A 13084-nucleotide genomic window follows, 5' to 3' on the forward strand; every position below is an offset into this window, starting at 1 on the left:
ATACCGCTCATTACTGAGGAGTATGGAACAACTCTAGTCAGAAACTTTAAACTTGTGCATGTCACTCTGTGACTTGGAGCCTCTGAAGGCTGCCTTGGCATTTACATGAGATAATGTAAATCAAATGCTGTGTACAGTGATAGTCAGAAAAAGGGGGTTCAAAAAAGTGTTAGCAATCACTGTCAATCAACTCTTCTGCTGTCTTCAGAAAAACTGTAACTTAAAGTATCTCTCCAGGTACTGTCACTTGGAGATAATTATGCTGCGAGAACCCCTTTGTGAACAAACCCCTTTCTGGGGCTCAGATAAGGACAATACCAGGTAAAACAGCATGCCTTGCTGAAGAATCACATGAAAAAATAAAAAGTGACTGTGTTAGTTACTCACTCATGTCCAACTCTTTGTGACCCCGTTGGCTATAGCCCACTAGGCTATTTTGTCCATTGAATTCTCCAGGTAAGAATACTGGAGTGTTTAGCCATGCCCTTCTTCAGGGGATCTTCTGGACCCAGGGGTTGAACCTGGGTCTCCTGCATTGCCTGAAGATTCTTTACTGTCTAACCCAAGAAAGACATATAAAGCTTAATTCAATTTTGGTGAACTACCCACTCCTCTTGTACTTTTAGATACTTTAGCTTCTCAAATAGTCAAAGCTGGTCCACATACAGGTAGGTAGTTCCTAGAGAAACTGTGTATAAAGAACAGCAAATAAGTAGCTGGCCATTCCTTCTAGAACAATTCTAAGAAGATTTTTAGTTGGCTGGTAAAACCAGATATGTAACTTAATAAACTGCAATCTGTTGCCAATCTTTCCCGTCTTTCACTCTAAGAAGGAAAGTGTGTATTTCATTATCAAGAATTTTCAGTACATATTCTAACTTTCTTTTTCCTACTTCTACCTTCCCGCACCTAAAAAAAGCATATAAATTTCCAGTGAGGTACCCCTGGTTTTCCAGAATCTTCATTAAAAATATTCTAACGCAATCATCTGGTAAACATGACACTTTTTGCTGAGGCTTATTTTTTCTTTAAAAAAAAAAAAAAGAAAGAAAATTCTGGCTATAAGAGTATGTTCCAGGCCAGAAGAAAAATTTGAAAGGAATGTTATGTTTCTGCCTTAACAAAATGCTTGAACATGATCTCCTGGGTCTGCCTGTCAAGCTTAGATGTCACTCTGCTCCTCACATCAATGTACTGCGAGTTTCTCAAGAACTTCTCTGACTCCTTATACCCGGAGTGATGTGAATCCCTTTTCTATTTTTCTTGAGTCAGGACTTTTCTGTGTAAAAGGCTCTCTTTCTACATTTGTCCCATTATATAAGGAAAAGCTGACGTAATGAGAACTACAGGCAAATGGGAAGAGGATAGCCACACCTGCCTGGTCCCAGATTCACACTTCTAAGCCTCTTTTGCCTGAGCGAGGTAGAGGTGATACCTGGCCCTGCTTGCCCACTCTGTTCCAGTCCACTGCAGCCTATTCCTCAATGACTCGTCTGCGGGCCTGGGTCAGGACGTAGCATCTTGAGAGATCATTGAATGGTCTGGTCCAAAATGATGACCCCTCCCAGGCCCTGGATGGTAGACTGTTAGCAAAGGCTAACGTTTTATTAGACTCCACTTGCTATTGATCTCCTGAGATCGAAATATGAATGAGGCACTCAATTTAACTTTTTCATTTTAAAGAAACCATATATGAACCTAATTTAAAATCAATTTATGTATCACTCTATGGGGTTGCAAAGGGTTGGACACGACTGAGCAGCTGAATAACTAATAGACAAGGATTAAGAGCACAAGTTCTGGTGTTGAAAAGCCTGAGTTAGCTTCACCTCCTTCTAATCTGTTTGCCCATCTGTGGCATAGGAATAATAAAAGAAACTAATTCAAGGATATTTGAAGGTTAAACACAAATAATAATGACACAAAGCGTTTAACAGAGTGCTCGTCAGGTATAGATGCATAGATTTTTATTGTTATTCTTGCTTTTGTTATTAGCTAGAGGGGACTTAGTGAAACCTAGAAATGCGGAGAAGCTAAGTGAGCTGGCCCAAGTCACACAGCTACATCAGAGCAAAGTCAGGGCTGGAGTCAAGGTCACTTGATGCTTGGTTCAATCTGACTGTTTGTTGGAGTAGGGGGAGGATGCTTATGCTGATCACTTGGACAAAAAAGGTGTACCACATCAGAGCTGGCTCATGCGCACACCTGTCCTCTGGAATCCCTTGCTGAGATTATGATCTAAGATGCACTGGTGTACAGACAGAACATGTAAAAATAGGTAGACTCAGGTTAGTATTTTGTTTCCTCAAATTCATGCCTTAGCCAGAGGTTCCTGAGCTTTGTCCTGTCACGTGGCACCTACAGTATCTCAGCAGTTTCTTCACAGTATATCTAGACGCAAAGAATACTTAACATTTCCATTTATAAGTAGTCAGTTCAAGCAACCTAACAGATATCTACATTCTAACAACTTAACAACCATTTGAAAATGTAATATACATAATCTGAAAGATAATATGGATTAGGTATATAAAATATTACAAAATAGTATTTCTGCACAACTTCTTAGATACCATTCTTAGATACCATTACTCTTATTTCTTGCTCCACACTGATTTTCTCATGGTATGTGCTTATGATTGCAGCAACTACTGAAACTCAGCTATACAAAGATATGACATCATCAAAAATATCTAGCCTGAATGGGAACAAATTCCAAAAGAGAGGGGTTATGAATATGTACGGCTGATTCATTTGCTGTAACACAATTTTGTGAAGTAACTATGCTCCAACAAAAATTAATTTAAAATACATAAAAACAAACAAACAAAAAACCCTTATGCAGTTTCAGACTGAACTACCCTGAGCTTCAGTGTGTTCAAGAGATGTTGAGTATCATTCTAATTTCCTGAAAAATTTTAAATATTCTGTAGTGTCTATGAGAACGAGGCAGTGCCCACGGGTGACTCCACACAGTTTGAGAAACATGGACGTAAGCTGTGTTGGCCTCACTGGCCTTTACCTACAAATACGGGGGAGGCTACTCTATGTATGGATGGGACTTCCCTGGTGACTCAGTGGTAAAGGATCTCCTGCAATCCAGGAGACATGAGTTCAATTTCTGGGTCGGGAAGATCCCCTGGAGAAGGAAATGACAACCCACTCCAGTATGCTTGCCTGGGAAATGCCATGGACAGAGGAGTCTAGCAGGCCACAGTCCATAGCGTTGCAAGGAGTCGGACATGAGTTAATGACTAAACCATCACCAACACAGTATGTACAGAAGTTGCAAGGATAACTTAAATAGTGAAACTGCCAAGCACAGAAACCAATGGGTCTCAGATTTCAGTGAGCCTAAGAATTCCTTTTTTCTTTCTTTGAATTATTGGTCCTCTATTCCCCCTGAGGTCTACATTTTTTATCCTCATCAGGAGATTTATACGTAGGTGGTCAGAAGACTACTCCTGGAGGAAAACTGCTTGAGATGTAACATTTATTTGTTTGGGGTGTATGCAAATGCCAGCCATTTAGGGAAGAGAGTTGGTGGATGACATTTTCCTCTTAATGGGTAATGAGAAAGCTCAAAATGACTCCAGGGGCTTGCTAAGTAAGTTTCTTTCATCAAATTCCCCAGGTAATCAATCTATAGATTCTCACCCACGCCTACATAGTTCACCTGATAGCACTTTGTTAAAACAACTAACCTATAGGAATTTTGATCCATGAATTTAAAAAGGCTTTGAGAAGAAAAAGGAAAGACACTTTGAGTGTGCAAAGAATCTACTATTAAATCTTAAAGGCTCCACTGCATAAAGTAAAATTATTGTTATTAAATACTCCCCAGATTACAAGGTAGCAGCAGCTCATGTTGTCAAGGCCAGATTGGGCCTTTGTGATGCCTACAGTTCTAAGCAGGAAGGAAGGAAACAGCCTCTTGAAGGATATTTGCCTACAGCATAATACCAATAATGGAAATAATATCAGATCATATAAACTTGAGGCTTTTATTCTCTGCAGAACTGAGAAATGATGAGAGAAGTACTCTGGGAATTTTTGCTTTAGATTAAATATTTGAATCATGACTGTCTGAGACAATCACATTCAGTTTGAAAATTACTTTGCTATCTCAAGCATGCTGAGAATAAAAGACACTTTCGGTATCTCAATTAAGACATGAAAATCATATTTTCTACGGGATTTGTACAGTTAAAGAAAGAGAAAAAAAATATTTGAATGGTACTTAACGTTTTAGCTAAATTTAACTAGCTCCATCTCACTGCTGTGTTACTGAAATAAACAAGTTCACAGTCCTTTGGAGTTGATTAAAGATACTCAGTTGAAGCTCTTGGTTCCAAAGAGGATCAGACAAGAGAACCAAAACAAAAGCCAGCAGGCCATCCACTCTGCTGTTCTGCATTAAGGTGGCAAAACTCAGATTTTCTAGCATCTTCTAACATTCATTTCCAAACTAGCTTGGGCCTCTAACTCCACTGACATATTATTAGTGAGGCCATGGAGGGCACAGGCAGCCCTTACTTTGTAGGTTTCTACCCTTTATCCTATTCTTGCTGAAGTCAGTTGTCATTGCTTAGAAAGGCCAGCCAGCCTCAGAACTTGTCAAAAGGGTGGAAACACTCCATCTATCCACCCATCCATCCATCATCTAAAAGTGTGACCGGACTTAGGAGAAAGTGGTAACAATTTGATGATGCATATTCTTTAGCAGGATCCACTGCCCAAATGTAACCTCACTCAACTATCAACTCTGAATGCTCTATGCTGCCAAACCACCTCAGTACTGAAGGCCCTGTTAATAAAGCTGACTTTTAAAATTCCATGTCTCCTCTTTCTTTGTTTTAAGCTCAGGCCAAATGGAAATAACCAGGATTTCGGTCTTTACGTGCTAGTCCCCCATCCCTGAATCTTTACTTCTGTGACTGCTTCTATTCAGGAAAATAATTATTGTATAATGGTTTGATATGATTTTAAATCCACTTGTTTATGACAAAATCAAGTTATTTATTTTTTCATTTATTTTTATTAGTTGGAGGCTAATTACTTTACAATATTGTAGTGGTTTTTGCCATACATTTACATGAATCAGCCATGGTTTTACATGTGTTCCCCATCCTGATCCCCTCTCCCACCTCCCTCCCCATACCATCCCTCTGAGTCTTCCCAGTGCACCAGCCCTGAGAACTTGTCTCATGCATCCAACCTGGGCTGGTAATCTGTTTCACACTTGATAATATACATGTTTCATATACACAATGGAATATTACTCAGACATTAAAAAGAATTCATTTGAATCAGTTCTAATAAGATGGATGAAACTGGAGCCCATTATACAGAGTGAAGTAAGCCAGAAAGACAAACTCCAATACAGTATACTAATGCATATATATGGAATTTAAAAAGATGGTAATGATAACCCTATATGCAGGACAGAAAAAGAGACACAGAAGTATAGAACAGACTTTTGGACTCTGTGGGAGAAGGCGAGGGTGGGATGATCTGAGAGAACAGCATCGAAACATGTATATTATCAAGTTGCTTTTCTAAGTAAAGTTGTTTGGATAAAAAAGTGAAGTTGTTGTCTCAGGATGCTGTCACCTACATGCATGGTGCCAATGAGTACCAAGTAGCTTGGCCTCTGAGGGGCCATGCTGGTGGCTTATCAATAAGAACATATGAACAAGCAACTATGGTGAGGAGATATTTCCACAGTAAATACCAGAGTTAGTGAAGACTTTAGTGAAGTTAGTGTAGTTAGTTAAGGCTTTCCAACAGTGTTCAAGCTGAGCAATGAGACTCTTCGCTGATCTAAATAGCTCTCTGAAGACCTTGGGGCAATAGCTCCTGTCTAGAAAAGATGACTCTACCAAATAGTGGTGAAAACCATGCAGAGGCCCCACAAATGAGATCATCTTGACCGCCTACACCAGCACCTTTGTTCCCTAGCAACATGCTCTAACTACAGGGAGTTTTGATTTTGCACTGTCAGCTGAATAAATACCAACTCTTGGTTGGAGAAACTCTGTCTCCTGAGAATCAACTCATAGGAAAATATACTGAGAACTAAATATGAACTTTATTCCTTTCCTCTCTCCTCACCTGGAACAGTCATATAATTCATCTATCATTGTTTTAAAGTATGTTATTTATTTATTGGCTTATTAAGTAACATTATTTTGTATTTCACTATTAGCTTGTGAAATTTTTATAATTTCTGCAGGGAATCTGTATTAAATAAAATATCATCAAAGGAACAAAACAACTACCTCACTCTTTCCCAACTTCTCTGTTAGTATCTTACCCATGATTAATGTGATCTTTCCAGGAAGTTTTCTCTGACTTCCAGCACCCCCACTGATGAACTGTTTTCTCTGATTTGAACTGGTAGCACTAATCTCAATGGGCCCATTACTCTCCTCCTGATATTAAGGAAATGTGGCTAGCAGTCAGATTTCTCTCTCTTTTTCCCATTAGACTGTAATTTCTCAAAAGGTAGAATTCACTTTTGCATCTTTCCTAATAGATAAGACAGGGCAGGTAGCATACTGCCTGTGAGGAGTGAATGAATGAATGAGTAAGAGAAAAGAACTGATATGCAGTTACCCCTAGAAATCCTTCAAAGATGTTAATATATCTAAGCTGTATATGATTGAACTTTTCTGTTTCTGCACAAGGGACTATTCATTGAAAGAGAACAGGAAGAGAATTCTATATATTCTGTGTAGAATATGAGGTCATCACTCAATTCTGGGGAACTGGCTGTGGAAGAAAAACAGCACAGGAGGACTGTTTAAAAGTAAACTCTACCTACTTTAGCTCTTTTGCTTCTCACCTGGCAAATGAGAGACTATTCCCCCCATTCTAATTCATGTCCATTCACATGACAAAGGCAAGATGGCATATATATCATATCAACAACATTCCTCAGTGTAATCAGCAGAATTAATTAAGGATTTCACATGGCCCATCTCAAATGGAACTGGCGGGTAGACAAGGAGATGTCCTCTTTGACTCAGGGAAACTTTGGCTATTCAAGTTCAAAGAGAATAGTAGCTTATTTCTAATATCATGAGAAATGTTTCACAAATGACATCCTGCGTTATCTTATCATTCTATACTACCTTCTGGTGTACGGTATGTAATTTCCATTGCACACCAAAAACACCGTGGCTTGTTTACCAGGCTTCAAACACAGTATTTTCAAACTGGTTTTCAAAATCACTTAAGCCTGATTTAGTGTCTTGATGGTGGATGGGAACAAACTCAGGATATATGAAAGAATAATTAGAAAAGATAAAAGGGACTAAAAATACTCCTCAAAGGAACACATAGTATTATTTATAGTGGAAGAAGTTTGTGGGAGCTGGCTCATAGCAGAGTTCTGTGAGCTGGCTGTTAAACCATTGGTAAACTGAAGGCAGCTACATTGGGAATATTTACACCATAAAAATTGGCAAATATTACATCTCAAAGCCTATTTTTGTAAACTTTTTTGAGGACTGGTTTAGTAACACACCATTGAGTAGAGACTAGTATAGATGGCAAAAAAAGGTAAAGAAGTAGACAGATATTCTTATTGATTTTTTGTATCCTCAAATTTTTGAGGCTCTGAGAAGCCGTCTGCTGCGGGAAAGACACTTGAGCTGGAAGCGAGCCTGGGCCCTGAGAACCCCAGCCCCAGTAAATGGTCTGTGGCCCAGAAGATCACTGTGCTGGAGGAGAGAGCCTTCTCAGAAAAGAGGGCGGTTCAAGACAAAGCCAGCGCCTCGGAGAAGAGACTGGTGTCTGAGAAAGCCACCGTCTTCGAGAAGACCCCGGCCCCGAGACGCAGCCGGCCACAGGCACCGGCCATGGCCCCAGCGCGGTCCCAGGCCCGGGTGCACCCAGCCTCAGCGGAGCGCCCGTCCAGCCCCGGGGAGCAGCAGGGTGCTGGGCCTGAGAAGGAGCCCGAGTCCTTGGCAGGGCCTCTGAGGCCTCCCGCCCGTCACTCTGCAGGTGAGGATCCCCAGCACAGAGGCTGAGGCCAAGGCCCCCTCACCGACACGGGCCTTGCCCACCTTCAGCAGGGCCCTGCAGCACTCCAGCCCCCCCACCATCTCCTTCCAGATGAGCCCCCGGAGAGACAGCTCAGAGGCGGCCTTAACCCGCAGCGCCAGTGTGAGGCTCCCGGCCAGGTCGGTCAAATTAGGCCCGAAGCTGGAGCGATACCACCCGGCCATTCAGAGATCAGAGTCCGAGTGTGCAAACCCGACCCGCACTGAGTTCTTCATGGCTCCCGTGGATGTCGCCAGAAAATGCCACCTCTTCGAGAAAGAGCTGGTGGGCCAGAGCCGAGCAGGCCCAGCCTCCAGCCGAGAGGAGAACTTGTAGCTCTCAGGGGTGGTGAGGTCGCGGCTCAGCCTTCGGATCAGCAGGACCCAGGAGGCATCACAGCAGGGCCCGCAGAACCAGGAGGCGCAGAGGGAGTCGGCAGCTGGCGGGAGACCCCAGTGGAGGAAGAAGCCAGAACTCCCACTGGGTGCCGAGGTGTGAGGAGCCAGTCTCAGGCCAGCCGCCTACATTAGGAACAGTTACCGTTATATTAGCAGTTCCTACATTAGGAACCGCATCAGTGGCTGCCTATTAAATAACAATGAAAATGTTTAACTAGAATTGTACACATTGTAGAAGTATGTTTCTACATAGGACAAGAGGATTTAAGTCCTAGTTCTACCAAAATACAAAGCGCCAAAGAGGTTTTAATAAAACACTTTCAGTAATACACAAATTTCCTGTGTTTCTTATAGCATATATAACATCTTCAAAAAACAACTGACCCTTAAACTTACTTCTTCTGTCAAATTTGGTGGCCATTACCATGCATATTGTCACGTGTGCAAGAGTGCTAAGTCATTTTAGTCATGTCCGACTCTTTGTGACCTTATGGACTGTAGCCCGCCAGGCTCCTCTGCCCATGGGGTTCTTCAGGCAAGAATACTGGAGTGGGTTGCCATGCCCTCCTCCAGATGATCTTTCCAACCCAGAAATCAAACCCATGTCTCTTATGTCTCCTGCATTGGCAGGCGGGTTCTTTACCACTAGCGCTGGGAAGCCTACATACTGTCATAATCATCTTTAAAACAATGATCGAGATATGTACTTTGTCCCTGATTCTAATAATGCAGTTCACTGTATCTTTATAACTAAAGTCATCTGTGGTAAAAATGTTATAAAATTATGAAAGAATAACTTTAATAAGAGTCACAAAATAAAATCCTGTTATACCTTACAGACAAAATACAGTTCTTTTAATGCTGTGCTGGTTATAATCCAATCATGTCTTTGACAGGGAGAAAATACGGAAGAGGTGTTCTTGTGTATTTAGTCATTGCTGTGATTCTTCCACATCCACGCCTCTTCTGGTAGTCACACTCATGTCCACACTTCCCATCACACTGATGTTAGTCTTGTCCATACAGAATGTGGGTGGAGCCTCCAGAGTGTCTCTTCTTAGTTCAAGTCCTCAAGAGCCACTGTGTGTTTACCTTCTGTCCCAGCCACTCACCACAAGTAGACAATGCCCTTAAAAGCTGCTTTTCTTTATCCTGGCCCCAGAATAAAGAAACAGGGCACAGACTTGAATCCAGCTGATTGCTCAGATCCAAGCTAGACAAGCCTAGCTGAGACGAAGCAAACTCCAGGCAACTCAATGAATATACAATAAATACTTATTTAAATAAATGTTTATTTTGAGCAGGCAAGTTTTGATGTAATGTGTTATATAGCAGTGTTGTAGCAATAACTGACTAATGTAGTTATCAGACAGTAGGCAGAAATTAAACTTTTTTAAATGACAGTGTATAAAAATAAGGGGCTTCCTTACTGACTTAGTGGTAAAGAATCTGCCTGCCAATGCAGGAGATTTGAGTTTGATCCCTGGATTGGGAAGATCTCCTAAAGGAGGGAATGGCAACCCACTCCAGTATTCTTGTTTGGGAAATCGCATAGACAGAGGAGCCCGGCAGGCTATAGTCTGTGGGGGTATAGAAGAGTTGTACATGACTTGGAAACTAAATAACAAATGTAAATCTGACTTACACAGGCTTTGGAATTAAGAAGCAAAGTTTTGAATACTGGCTCAAATATTTAGAGCCACTCTATTCTTTGCTTTATCAATTAAAAGAGGACAATAATATTTCTTTCACAAGTTTCTAGTGAGGATGAACTGAGAAATCTCTCCACAAAATGATCCTCTATAAAGGGCTCAACATAGAATATGGGACATAATAAAAACTCAAAATTGATAGCTACTAGGATTCTTTTATTAAACATTTACTATTTACAAAAGCATCACTACTAACTGAAATTGAGAAGAGAAGGAAAAAGCCTATTTTTGGTGTAGAGTCTGAACTCACTAATAAAACAGAATCACCTGCAAGGCAACATATTTAGTATTGACTGAAGAACATGGCCAAAGGCAATTGCTTTGGAATTAAACACAGGTTTGGAACAGGAATTTATTTTTTGAACACTGCTAAGCACTGACCATACCAAAAAGTCTCAATAAAATTTGATGGATGAGTTCTATTATATATGTAAAAATTAAGGCATGGCCTTATCCAAGTATTGTTCACAACAGGTACTGAAATCCATAAGAGGTAGCCCAGAACTCACAAGGGAGGAGAGTTTTCAACCTAAGCTTGTACAACAAGAACAAATACTCAGAGGAATCGGGTGGAGAGGGAGGTGGGAGGGGGGATCGGGATGGGGAAATACATGTAAATCCATGGCTGATTCATGTCAATGTATGACAAAAACCACTACAATATTGTAAAGTAATTAGCCTCCAACTAATAAAAATAAATGAAGGAAAAAAAAAAATACTCAGATAAACAAATGAATTGCAAGCCAAAGGACTTTAAGCTTTGTATTTGAACAAAGGCTAATCTAATTTGACAGAGATCCACCAAGTGATCAGAAAAAGCAACCAAGTGGTCTACAGTGAATTAGTGAAATCTGTTGAGAACACAGTGTCTCTGAGTTCCTTGACCTAATGTTCTTTTCTGAATGGAGGAGATAAGACAGGTAAATAGTAAAGAATGTAAAATTTAGGGATGGGAGAGGGGAGGGAGGCGGGAGAGGGGAGGGAGGCTGAAGAGGGAAGGGAAAAATATATGTACTTATGACTTATTTGTCTTGTTGTACAGCAGAAAACAACACAATATCATGAAGCAATTTTCCTGCAATTGAAAAATAAAACAAACAAAAGAAGAAAGTAAATTTAGGTGAGTGTGTTCCTTATTTAGTAATGTAGTCATGATTCTCCTTAGAAGCTACAATCCCCCTGGCTGCATGTCTCCCAGGTACTGTTTCATGATTATTTTCAAAGGGCAGTACTTCAACTAGTCTATGTCCATATTAGAGACTACAGAATCACCCAGAAACCTGCTTTAAAATGTATATCCTGCCCAGCACCAGACTTCCTGATTTAGCAGTCTGAAGTGAGGATGGGGACTTCCCTTCCCCACCTCATGCTACCGGATCATTGTCAAACAGATGGTGTGAAGAACGTTCTTTGAGGAGGACTGACTTAAACTTACGGAGAAGGCAATGGCACCCCACTCCAGTACTCTTGCCTGGAAAATCCCATGGGCAGAGGAGCCTGGTGGGCTGTAGTCCATAGGGTCGCAAAGAGTCAGACACGACTGAGCGACTTCACTTTCATGCATTGGAGAAGGAAATGGCAGCCCACTCCAGTATTCTTGCCTGGAGAATCCCAGGGATGGGGGAAGCTGGTGGGCTACCATCTATGGGGTCACATAGAGTCGGACACGACTGAAGCGACTTAGCAGCAGCAGCAGACCTAAACTTAATGGAGCAGGGGTGGGTGGGAGCCCAAACTAGTGTTTTCTGTGCCTCACAGATTTGTTTTCTTTGGCGGGTGCCAAAATGTATGAAATTTCACAAAAACAAATTTCTGGCTTTTCTTAAAAGCAATAAGGAGACCCCAGGTGGCTCTCCTGCCTGCAATGTGGGAGACCTGGGTTCAGTCCCTGAGTTGGGAAGATCCCTTGGAGGAGGGCATGGCAAGCCACTCCAGTATTCTTCTCTGGGGAATCCTATGGACAGAGGATCTGCTGGGCTACAGTCTGTGGGGTTGCAAAGAGTCACACATGACTGAGCAACGAAGCACAGGCAATTCCTGACCTGGGTTTCAGCATGACAAATGAACACTCTGGAGAAGCTGCAAGTTGGTCAGTTGGGAGGATCCTGAAAGCATGGAAACAAGAGACCAATGCTACTGTCCTGGTAGGGCAAGATGTTAGGACTGAGGTTCTCAGGCTGAAAGCTCAGGTCACCTGGCATTAAAACAATCACCAGCACGTTTAAACAATGCATGCAGTGACCTGGACTACCTGCTAAAGACTTTAGATATATTGTTTCTAATCCTCACAACCACTCTGCAAAGTGGATATTGTATTTTTATTATAAGATTAAAACTTTAATGTCAGAATGTTTTACCTAAGGTTGTATAGCTGGCAAAGGATGGTGTTGGCTCCCCATTTTTAATGACCCACTGCTTCTCCAGTTTTGTATATTAAGGAGAAAGAGGAGCACAGGATAAATGTTAAAAAGCATTGGGTTGGGATTCAGGAATCACAAAGAATGTTTATGAATCAAAACTTGAAAAAGCAACTAAAAAATGTTTTCCGTAACTGGTTTGTCATGTCATGTGACTTCCTTTCTAAGAAAATTTTGTTTAAGGAGATAAGCCAAAGACAACTTGGTGTTCATTTTGGTTATTGACATCATCCATTATGTATCTTGTAAATTTTAGAATTAATGGAAATTCTTACAATAAGTGGACTCAATTATTTGTCAAGTTTGGAATATGATTATGTGCCTCCTGATGTCATTATGTGTGTTTCTATGTATGTGTAAAATCATATGTCTTAAATTTTGTAAGATATCCCATGGGGTCGCAAAGAATTGGACACAACTGAGCGACTGAATTGAACTGAATCCTCCATTAAAAAAAATTGGTCCCATTATACAGACACACTATTGCAATGGCCTAGAAATTTGAGTT

General features: G+C 41.1%; 1 protein-coding gene and 1 pseudogene across 1 annotated transcript in view; one reads left to right on the forward strand and one right to left on the reverse strand.

Moving 5' to 3' along the window:
• LOC133046165 (ladinin-1-like) overlaps positions 1-8547 on the forward strand; it is a 77025-nt pseudogene extending 68478 nt beyond the window's left edge.
• The window catches only part of TAFA1 (TAFA chemokine like family member 1), a 514464-nt gene that overhangs the window by 169274 nt on the left and 332106 nt on the right, over positions 1-13084 (reverse strand). The gene's annotated exons all lie outside the window — the stretch shown is intronic.

The sequence above is a fragment of the Dama dama genome, chromosome 24, assembly GCF_033118175.1.
Source record: "Dama dama isolate Ldn47 chromosome 24, ASM3311817v1, whole genome shotgun sequence".
In the NCBI taxonomy this organism is placed as follows: domain Eukaryota; kingdom Metazoa; phylum Chordata; class Mammalia; order Artiodactyla; family Cervidae; genus Dama; species Dama dama.